Source organism: Cupressus sempervirens, chromosome 7 (genome assembly GCF_028749045.1).
Source record: "Cupressus sempervirens isolate cs-2001-9-10 chromosome 7, ASM2874904v1, whole genome shotgun sequence".
Taxonomy (NCBI): Eukaryota; Viridiplantae; Streptophyta; class Pinopsida; order Cupressales; family Cupressaceae; genus Cupressus; species Cupressus sempervirens.
This window is the reverse complement of record NC_143124.1, coordinates 843,311,535-843,323,530: the sequence shown is the minus strand read 5'-3', so window position 1 is coordinate 843,323,530 and position 11,996 is coordinate 843,311,535. Positions and strand designations below refer to the sequence as shown.

The 11,996-nt window shown below is 35.2% G+C and overlaps 1 long non-coding RNA gene across 1 annotated transcript; it reads right to left on the bottom strand.

Annotated features, from left to right (window-relative positions):
* Positions 1-5,848: 5,848 nt before the first annotated feature.
* On the bottom strand, positions 5,849-6,970 carry LOC149550038 (uncharacterized). The gene is made up of 2 exons (XR_016354167.1): positions 6,869-6,970; positions 5,849-6,231 (listed from the first exon to the last, which is right to left on the bottom strand). It is a non-coding gene; the product is annotated as an uncharacterized LOC149550038 (long non-coding RNA).
* Positions 6,971-11,996: the final 5,026 nt, after the last annotated feature.

Below are 11,996 nucleotides of genomic sequence, written 5' to 3'. Positions count from 1 at the left end.
TTATCACTAATGATTTTATATTAGCTAGCAACTTGCTAATATTATCCTAGTTGCACATGTCAACCATCTCATGTCAAATTGCCACCAACACATCAACAACCTAGTTTCCTTCACAATAAATATGTTGAATGACCACTTCCCAAAATCTCAATATGAAGGTATGAGCATCATTAATTATTGGAGAAACCTTCTAGTTAACTTAGTTGCCTTAATAATGAGCTGCAAGTTGCCCTCAACAACCACATTTTGAATACTAATTGAGCTAACATGTTTGACCTTGAAAATAAACCCATAGCTTCCGTGAAGTTGCTAGTGTTCTCACCGTATTTGTCATTGCAAGTCATCATTAGTTACCTTTATCATCCCTAATAATGCTTCTTGCAGTAGCAAAACCATTCCAAGTTAAACCATCAAAATTGAGTTTAAACTAGGAGGTGGGGGGCGACTTCCCTCTCACTTTCTACCTGACTATAGCTTTGGAATTGTCAAATTTAGAAACTAGATCAAGCAATCGCCAATTGTCTACAATAATACACTCAAAGGCACAACACTTGGTGAAGGTTTTGCAAATGGGGTTGCAAGTTGAGTGGGTTTAACCATGGAGGAAACTCTGTAGTTAAGTGTACTCAAGCTAGAGTAGTACTAGGATGGGTGACCTCTTGAGAAGTCCCGATGCTTCACCTTTGTGAACATCACCTAGATCCAATAAGTCTAATTGTTTCATTTATTTTCATGAGAGATGGATTCATGTGTGAATCACTACTCATGAAACATGGGTCAATGAGTTTGACTCAGAAACTACATAGTTAAATCTTGATAGCAATATCACAATTTGACTTGCTGTGGAAAATACCTCCTACTTATCAATAATACACTTACTAAGAGCAGGAGGATGGGGAGGAGTCTTTCATCTCTAGTAGGGGATACTCCCCTTAATAGATTAATAGTGATTTGTAAAGGAACTTGGGGGGAGGGGGGACATATCTAAAAATGTAGTTGTTCCTTTCCTTCCATAAGTGCTAACACACATATGGGAGCAACACCTTCCACAACAACTTAATTAGGGGGTGAGTAGATGGATCCTCCCAACCTAGTATAAATTATTGAAGATCACCATTGAAAACCCACTTAATCCCAAATTTGTGCGAGATTCCCTTCCACACCTTAGTAGCATAGTTGTAGTGAATTAGGAGAACACCTCTCCCCTTAAGGACACATTTATAAAGTATATTATCGAGAAGCTTTTTTTTTTCAATCTAAGGTTTACGAATGTAAGAAGAAGTGCTACTTTATTTCATTACCACTTTTGGCCTTTTGCAGAGTCCAGATCATTGGCCTTTCACATTCTCCTTTTTGTAGACTCTGTACTTTTTTCATTCAAAACATCTAAATATTTAAAAATATTTACATGATTGCCAATTTTTTCCACAAAGATTAAATGTTTATATTGATTTGATGTCAGTATAGAAAACCTATCGACTTAAAAATAAAAATAAGAAACAATTTCTATTTTAACTAATAATTTATACGACACATTCATTCCTAAATTTTAATCTTTATTGATTTTCTAACTAAAAGATATATATTTTTAATAAAAAATAATAAAACATAAAACAAAATCAATATCTTCTTTTTAACTAAAAGACATCTTCTTTAATAAAAATAGTAAAATATAAAACAAAATCAATATATTAAAAAAAATAAAAATTAAAACTAGGTGAATTTAAATTAACCCAAACGAACGTCTATATTTTTGACACTCGCCAAGACATTCTCGAAGAACGTTGAGGGAGCATTTTTCTGCTTTTTAAGCTGTTTTTCGTTCAAGTGTTAAATTCATCCAACGTCACAGTGCCAAAATATATGGAGTAGCCGAACGTTGCGAAGTTGAATTACTCGAGCTCTTTGTCGTAGAGCTTGCAGGTTAGCAGAGAAAGGTCGTCTGACAGCTTTGCAAGAAGTAATCTGTAGCATGTATGGAATTCTCTCTTCTACAATGTATTTTGCATTTCTATATTTATTTTTCAGTGTGTTGGATAAAAATGATTTGTATCAAGAAAGCAAATCTAATGCAAAACAGAGTTAGACTGATTGCTTCAAATGTCCCAGAGTGAAATTAACAAATCCAGAAACGAATCTTCACCTGTAAATATGATATTGACAAATAGAAAAAGAATTTGTATTAATGTCAGCATATTATTAAAATTAGTTTGCCGAATTCAGAATACATGGTATGAGTAAAATGGTAGGGTTAAGAGACTATAGCTTGTCAAAGTAGGGTTAAGAGACTAGGTGTTTCAAAAATGATAATGCAGTAGAAGGGTTAAGAGAGAATAGGCATTAAGAAAAAAAGGAACACAACATATAGGGTTAAGATATTTGATACTGTAGGTGTTTTAAGCATAAAAGCACAGGGCACTTAAGAAATGTAGGAAAACAATAGATGAATATAAAATGTAACATTAATATCAACAGTAAGTGAAAGCCTCCAGCTAAACAGAGAGATATTTGAAATTATTAGTAACTACTTCTACAGATTTTCGTTCTGTTTGAGTGCATTATGGCAATTACGATGTCTAATATGAATTATTTATTGAACTTTTTTTTTCTATTCCATGCCCTGAAGACCGGAAGTGTTGCTTTGTACAAATTTTACCACATTATCACAACTTATTCGGATATGAATCTTTGTCAACTAGTACGAGAGCCTAGATGCTTCATAACTTGAGCTCATTTCGATCTGTAGGCAACTCATCATATCCGTATCAAAGTGGCCTTCCTTTTTTTGAGAAGTTTGTTTGGTTAATCTCAGCAGACAATGTTCTTTAATTGTAGTATTGTATTGGGAAGGATTTGAGGTCTAATGTCGGTAAATTGCTCATTACACATCTGTTTCTCCAACTGAGGTGAAATAGGGTCAGTTTCATTGTGACAGCTAGTCTCAACATCGAGATCCCAGCCTCACAAATGTCACTACCCTGAAGTTTTGAGGTTGAAAAATCAACTAAAGTTATCACTTTGTTTTCTTCGTAAGTGAACAATTATATCATATATACGATAATGCAGAAATAATCTCTTTTCAATATTTTTAACTTTTACTATGTTGGAATAAAATTGAACTTTGAGTTTTTCTTCCTTCTCAAATTCTTAAAAGTATAGGTTTTGATTTGTGTTTCAGAGTAATGTTCTTACAATACTAGCATAGGATAAATGCATTTCTCCAATTAATGTTCTACTTCACTTTGTGCAGAATTCTGAACTTTAGTTTCTCATAGGCTAGATAGGGCATAAATGATATAACAAAACTTTCATTAAAAGTACTGAATACCGGGGTTTTTATTTCTTTCATCTTAGTATATGTACTTCCTAGACATACAAATATCCTCATATAAGTTCATAACATTAAAATATAACTCAATATATCAGCAAGGTGATCGTATCAAAAATCTTTACAAGCTGTGAACAGATTCCAAAAACATGGGACACCTACATCATGCCCTTTATATATTAACAATGAATCTCTCCTGCGATTAACAAGCACTCAATGGATTATTTTCAAAGTGATAATATTTTTCTCAAGGATTAAGCATCTCAAACTTGATGTTCTAAAGTAGATGAGTTTCAGATATATGAAATCATCAAAAAGCAGGTGTGCCATCCTTTTTAAGATATACCCCAGATAGGTTCCACACTCAGCTACTGGCCGAACAATAGCATTATATAACACATTCATAATTTACAATTTTACTTTCCCCTTGCATACAAGCAGCAGCAAAAGTTACATGAATCTGACGTCATCTGACTATGTTTGCCTAGCACCAATCGAACTGCATGTCATAGAAATAAATTGTCATATAATTTAAATCAATAATGTTGAATCACATTCTCATACGATATGTGACATTTATTGCCTACATGAAAGTAACAGAAGATGTAGTTCTTTAATTGCAAAATTGAAATGTCAAGGAACTTGTGTGAACAAAAGTAGTTACCATCTTTGTGTAATTCTTGTATGGTACACAACTGTACTTAATGTTTACATACAGTTATACATCTAGTAACTTATTCATCACTTCAGTCATACTCATATTTTTGAAAATAAGCTTATTAGGTCCATTGACTGTTGCTACTGTTCGTGATCATTGTTGGGCAAGCATTCACAAAATACCCAGTCAACATGTTTCCCATGACAAAATTTGTAATACCCTTCTTACATGGTTCAAAGACTTGCTAGGGTTTGAGTGACACTAAAGAGAACTACTCTTAGCCATTTGTTTCTCCTTTTTACTATGCTTAGTGGCAAGGACGAGATTCCACAATCAAAACAATACTCTTAATAAAAAATGCGCAGGTGGCTTTTAGATAAAGTTGACACAACAACAAGGGTTCACAAGAGATTAAATAAATTATAAAACTTCTGCAACAACCAAATTAATATTTGTAATGTCCCCAAGTTATAAATACCCAAATTTTGCCCTAGGTCACAACTTTTTAATTGAAATAAAGTAGGTTTAGAGATACCTTTAACTTTGATTGAGACCCTACAAACAAGTTAGGAATCATATATAGTCCTAATTCATAAAATAGGTCTCTTTAGTTAGATATAAGCATATATTTGAAGTGTAGATCTAATCACCAGATTTTCTTAAATCAGTTTAAGAAGGCTAAACCATAGAAGAGCTAAGATAGGTAACTTGATAGGGTGCTTGAGAAACCCTCTACCCTGGTCAAGAGAAGATATACCATCTTTCTTGTCTTTGTGTGGCCCATGCCATCCATATGAGGTGGAGTACCTATTGAGGTATCCTATAACCGTTCCTCTCAATCTTGGCACTTCTTCTATATCCACTTACCATGATGGCGGGCATAGGGAACGTTCACAATAGGGTGCCCTGGAAGTCCATCCTTTCTAATCCCAAAGACAATATCCTTTGTACCCCTTTGTCCCCATGGGACTCCCTGTTCATATACCATGAGGTGCTGTACTTAGAAGATGACCCATCACCATTCCCTTACTTGAAATCCCTCATTTCCTCTTGCATGGCTGATTACAGAACTCAAACAATATAAATATGCATAACATCTTATATATGTTTCCTATATTAAACCATTACTGAATCAGCAATATATCTACTATGCTATTTCAGATCATCATAAACAGCAATTCATATTTATTTAGATATGCAGGTGTACACAGAATTACTCCATTATGGATAGCAATCCGTACCACAATTAGGAGAGGACAACGAGTCACAACCCTTACCTCTTCCCAAGAGAGGTATTTTTACCAATGTAACCATTGTCTGCTTAAGACTAATCACATGCATCTTCATTTCGCTGTTATTGTGGTTAAGGACTAAAGATTGCCAATTGTGGAGTCTCTTGGTTCACAGCACAGGAAAGAATATTGTGGAAGACAAATTCCCTACTCAGGTTTCATTATTATAGAAAATTGTGATGTCTTATTGATCAGATAATTTCCTGAGGAGCAGTAATATATATATCTATATCAAAATTTGATCTTATTTCCCATCTTTTCCAGAATCCCCCTTTTTCCATGGATGAAGCTTGGTCAATATCCACAGGTCAAAAGCAATAATCGAGGCTTCATTCTCTAACAACAATGCTTTAATTCAAACTGGTCTTAACTATCGCGCCAGTTGGCTCCAGATTGTTGATGGTGATGTGAAGGCATATTTCATTATGAGTTGACAGAAATTGTGCAGCCTTACTATTGTGAAACGATTTTCAATTAGATTCTGGTCAGGGTCATGACAATATTACTAATGAAAGCCTTAAAAGACATTTTTAAACATACAGTAGATATATATCTCAACTTTAAGCCATAAACAATAATGCAAATAAGATACATTTGAGGATTCACATACCTGGTTTGTTAGAAACAGTACATTTGTCATTAACAATGTATTGACATCAATCACAGTTTCAACATCAACCATAGTAGAACCAAATCCAGCTAAAATCTCTCTTTCTAACATATTTACCCTTTATTAGTGCCAGAAGATGGGCAAAAGGTTGAAAACATGAAGCACCATAACAACTCCTTATGAGTTTTATGCCCATTCTCACAGTTCTTACTTTATCCAGCAATTTCAACCTCATAAGGTGGCCAAAGTGATAGCACCAGATTGACTTCAAAAAAAATCCCATCACATTTGCCCTATATTTTGGGTTTTCTCAAAATGATAATGGATCCTTGTTCAGAGTACTCTGCATGATAAGAGTTAGATTAATTGTTATTAAATGCTTACAGCTGAGTTAGCTGGATAAGTGCATAGCTTACCAAATCGACTATTTAAGTTTTTCTTCCTTTCTAAAATTTTAAAAAGATTTGAAATATATGACCATTCTTTAGGCAGGTAATTATAGTAACTAAATTTTTTAATCAAAGAGAAGCACTACTAGAGTAAGATTTTTTTTACAAACCTCTATGCTTAAAATATTAATCCTTTCTAAAATTTTAAAAAGATTTGAAATATATGACCATTCTTGAGGCAGGTAATTATAGTAACTAAATTTTTTAATCAAAGAGAAGAACTACTAGAGTAAGATTTTTTTTACAAACCTCTAAAATATTAATTATGAATCATATGTAATGATCATTTGCAAGCTCAACATACAAGCAGTTAGAAAATCCTCCAGATATTATATAGGCTGGAGGGCTATAGCTCAAAATCAAAGATCAAGATAGAAGACTAGTAACGCAAGAGTGATCAAATGAACAATTAAACAATCATAAGCTGCATAGCCAAAAAAAGTCTTACACAAGACAAAATAGCTGATGCGGAATGCAACTTGACCATTAAAACAAATAAACAAAAAAAAATACAATTCTAAATTTACACACCATTTGCATATACACCTTGACTCTACTCAAGTTGCTACTTTGGCAATCACAAGATCCTCTCCACAACACTTGTCCTTGCTTGTTACAAACCTTGTACAAACATCAGAGAGATAAAAGATACATTAGTTGACATGTCAAACATGAGGTTGGCATCCTAAGTAGCTTATATATATTAGGAAGTGAATGCCAAACATTAATAACAAATCACAAGTGTCAATCAATCAATTAGTGCAGATTTGGCTGTCACAAAATCAGGAATAGATTGAATAATAACTTTTAATGATTGCAGAATTGCATCCAAAGTTCCTAGTACATCAAATATCAAAAGCTGCCCAAGTATATCTTTTTGCTTGCTTCAACCCTTGCATTTTCTTTAGTAGATCAAGCTCATTATCCATGGGGATGAATTGTCGCTTCAATTTAGCTATCATCTGATCCCATCTGATGATTTGTCCTTCCCTCTTCTATTGCTCCAATTGAATCTTGTGCCACCAGATCTTCACATGTCCCTTCAGTTTCGCCTTCGCAAACTTGACCATATTAGGATCCTCAATATCGTCATACTCAAAGTATTCCTCCAATTCATTGATCCAATCGATTAGCTCCTCTAGGTTAAGATTTTCTGAAAATGTGGGAACCTCAAATTTAGGTCTTCTTTTCAATCTTGGAGATTACTTTGAAAAGTCTTTCTTCTTTTGGGTTCAAAACTGCCTCTATTTCAGCATTTTCTTTTTCTTCGCCCTTATCCTCGCTTTCATCTCATACAACAAGATTTATTCTGTTGCGAATTTGTTCTTCCAGTGCTTGCATCTGTCTTTGGAGGGCTCAAAAACCCTCAGGTGTAACACCTACGACTCTCCCACCATGCTCTCTTCGTGGAGGCATCTTCGTGCTTCCATTGAAACCCTAGTGCAAATTGCCTCACAATCGGTGATTTGTTTACATGCTCAGCCCAAACCACGGTCTTGGTGCGAACTGCCTCATAGTCAGCGATTTGTCTACAGTGCTACACACTTAGGAACTCTAGCTCTAATACCACTTGATGAAGGGAGCTCCCCTTAATACCATAAACACATACAAAAACAAAGGAATAACAACAATTTGCGAGAACAAAATATGGGCTTCTTATTATCGCTGCAAATGCAGAATTATAGAATTTAGAATTACAATATGCTAACCCACATGGGCGTCTTCATTACAGTAATCTGCAAAACAAAACTGTGAACTATCACCCAGAGCTGTCCTAGACAATGTTCGGGCATTTCTTAAATAGATAATTTTATGCCACTCGAGAATGTTCTAGACACTCAGACTTGATACCTAGGGCCGAAAGACCCTAACAATACATTTACAGTCGGCAAAATACATTTTTGACATTTACTTTGGAAGTTCTGGTCGGTCCAACTTCAGAAGGCTATAACTCTCAAATCGTTGCTCCGATTAGCTATTATAACCACTTTTTGAAAACCTCAACTTCTGATCTACAGGCTCACATGTGCACAAGCACCCATTTGTTGTGTTTTAAGGCTTCATCTGGGCACATTTAGGCCTTCAACGGTGAGCTTGAAGTTTTTATACCAAAATTACACGCCAAAAATCCGCAATAAATTCATGAATTCTTATGATATGGCACTGAACCTCAACTGGTAGATTGATATATCCAAGATGAACATCCACCTTTGAAATTAACACGTGCAAAATATTAAATATTAAACTAGTCCAAAAACCAGATATTACAGTAAATCAATATTAGTATGGAGGAAAGCCTACCTAGGTTTTTTAAGCTTAACATTGCCACCTTTGATTTGGGGCGAGAGCCTTTATATATTCACATATGTTATTCGGTTTGTAGCTTGGACCCTTGGATTTAGATTTGGTTTGAACTTGATTTGTGATTCTTGCTTCATTGATCGTGGAATCGCTTTGGCCTCAAGTTAATCCCAATGGGTTTGTCATGCAAAAACCTGGGTATACCAAACCAAGAAATGTTAAAATTTTATGATTTAATTTTGTTTTTAAGTGTTCGTGTTTTTTTGGAAAATCCGGTCTTTTCCTTGCCCACTTTTGCAGGACAAATGCCACCCAAAATCTAGGTGAATGTGTTTTCAAGGCTTTGCAACTGACAATATGCCCTTCCTTCTTTTATGCAAAATCCTTAGTAAGTCCTCATATATATGATGGATGCTGGTATTCATATTTGATATTATAGATATTCCAGCTCATTTGGTCGATCATTAGATGGGACAAAGATGCCTTGACAATTGTATGACTTCTATTTAAATGATCAGAAAATATAAATTATAGTAATAAAGTTAATAATAGAGTCCTTTTTCAATAATGAGTCCTCTTTTATTTTTACTATTGAACTGATGATAAAGATTTATTTATTGGTAAAATGCTTTTACGGCTAACTATTTTAATATAAACATAATGATTCTGGGATTTAATGAAAAATGGGAAAATATGACATCTATAAACAACAAATTTATGTGTATGGGGGTGGGCACATATTTATATGGTTGAACCCAACTCCAAGTTCTTTTTTGCTGGATACACTAACTGAATGCATGAACTAGAACTAGGATCCAAAACAGTTGTGATAACATAACTTTTCACATATCATCACCTTTTTGGATCACTCTTTTTTTTGGTTTACATTTATGACTATATGCCCCATAGCTTTTTGAAAACCAGCTTTATATTACCATAGAAGTCCTCTCTTTCATCAATTGCATTGTTCATGGATACAATATCGTTGTTTTACCTGTAGAAAAGTAAAAGGGTTGACTTTAGACATTAACTATTGTGGATGAAATCATAGATGGAAAACTCTCACTTGGCAAAAACTTGCCAAGCCATCAAAAAAAAAAAACTCTAGGAAAAATTCAGTTAGTGTAAAAAAATACTCGGGAGCATAAAAAACAACTTAGCTTTCATAAAAATACATTTTTTTGTTGCAAAATTTAATGAGAAGATGCATCCAATGAATCTTTTAAAGACAACATAAAAGAGACAAGCAGAGTTTAGATACATATAAATGCAAAGGGGGTACAAAATCACATTCTCATGCAAAATGTTGATGGCAGGAAGCAAAATAGTAAATAGTGATGTAGGAGCATCCTGGGTGTAAGAGCAATCTTACATCAACAAAAAATATTTCATTTTAATTGTTTGAATAAGGGTTGTTTTAATACAGAGTTATTGTTTGTGGACGCTTGGTACTTAGTAAGTTAGTCATATGAGCTCGAAATGTCCTAATTTAAGAGGTGGATGTTCATCTTGGATATATCAGTCTACCAGTCGAGGCTCAGTGCCATATCATGAGTATTCATGGATTTATTGTGGTTTTTTGGTGTGCAATTTTGGTATAAAAACTTGAAGCTCACTGTTGAAGGCCTAAACGTGCCCGGATGAGGCCCAAAACTCAATGGATGGGCGCTTGCGCATATATGAGGCTGTAGATTAGAAATTGAGGTTTCCAAAAAGTGGTTATAATAGCCAATTGGAGCAACAGTTTGAGAGTTATGGCCTTCTGAAGTTGGACCGACCAAAACTTCCAAAAATAAATGTCAAAAATGTATTTGACCAACTGTATATGTATTGTTAGGGTTTGTCAGCCTTAGGTATTAAGTTTGAGTGTTTAGAACCCTCTTGGGCAGCATAAAATTGCCTATTTAAGAAATGCCCGAACATTGTCTAGGACAGCGCTGGGTGATAGTTCATAGCTTTGTTTTGCAAATTACTGTAATGAAGACGCCCATGTGGGTTAGCGTATTGTAATTCTGAATTCTATAATTCCACATTTGCGGCTATAGTAAGAAGCCCTTATTTTATTCTCGCAGATTGTTGTTATTCCTTTGTCTCTGTTATGTGTTTATGGTATTAAGGGGAGCTCCCTTCATCAAGTGGTATCAGAGCTAGAGTTCCTGAGTGTGTAGACAAATCACCGACTATAAGGCAGTTCGCACTCGGACCATGGCTTGGGCTGAGCATGTAAACAGATCGCCGATTGTGAAGCAATTTGCACTAGGGCTTCAGCGGAAGCACGAAGATGCCTCCACAAAGAGAGTATGTTGGGAGAGTTGTAGGTGTTACACCTAAGGGTTTTCGAGCCCTCCAGAGACAGATACAAGCATTGGAAGAACAAATGCGCAGAGAAATAAATCTTGCTGTAGGAGATGAAAGTGAGGATGAAGGTGAAGAAGAAGAAAATGTTGAAGTAGAGGCGGTTTTGAACCCAAAAGAAGAAAGACTTTTCAAGGTAATCTCCAAGATTTAAAAAAGACCTAAGTTTGAGGTTCTCATATTTTCGGGAAATCTTAACCTAGAGGAGCTGATCGATTGGATCAATGAATAGGAGGAATACTTTGAGTATTAATATATTGATGATCCTGATATGGTCAAGTTTATGAAGGCAAAACTGAAGGGACATGCAAAGATCTGGTGGCAGGAGTTTCAATTGGAGCGAAATGGAAGAGGGAAGGACAAATAACCAGATGGGATCGGATGATAGCTAATTTGAAGTGACAATTCATCCCCATGGATTATGAGCTTGATCTGCTAAAGAAAATGCAAGGGTTGAAGCAAGCGGGAAGATCTGTTCAGGAGTATACCGAGGAGTTCTACCAAGTTCTCATAAGAACTGACTATGCGGAAGCTGATAAGAAGAAAGTTGCTTGTTATCTTAATGGGTTAAGACCAAGCATTCAAGACGAGCTGAGTTTGGTTTGAAAGACCGGTATTGAGGAGGCATACTAGTTTGCTATAAGAGCTGAGGAGAAGCTAAGCAAAAAGTTTGATAACGAGAATAGTGGAAGAGGTCGCGACCGAAGAGCTAGTGGACGGTCTTATGGAGGCCGAAATGATGATCAAAAGAACAAGGATGAGGCAAGCAATAGCAGTTAGAACCAGAGGGGAAACAATTCCAATTGTTTCCATGATCAAAATAATAGAGATTAGAGAGGAAGAGGAAGGGGGCAAGGATCTAGAAGAGGATGCTTCTGTGAGAAATGTTTTCATTGTGGAGAAGAAGGGCATAGAACATTTGAGTGTCCTAAATGCCAAGGAAGGACATATTGAAGAACTGAAGGCTAGGCCAAAGTTGCGGACATTGATGAAGATGCCAAAT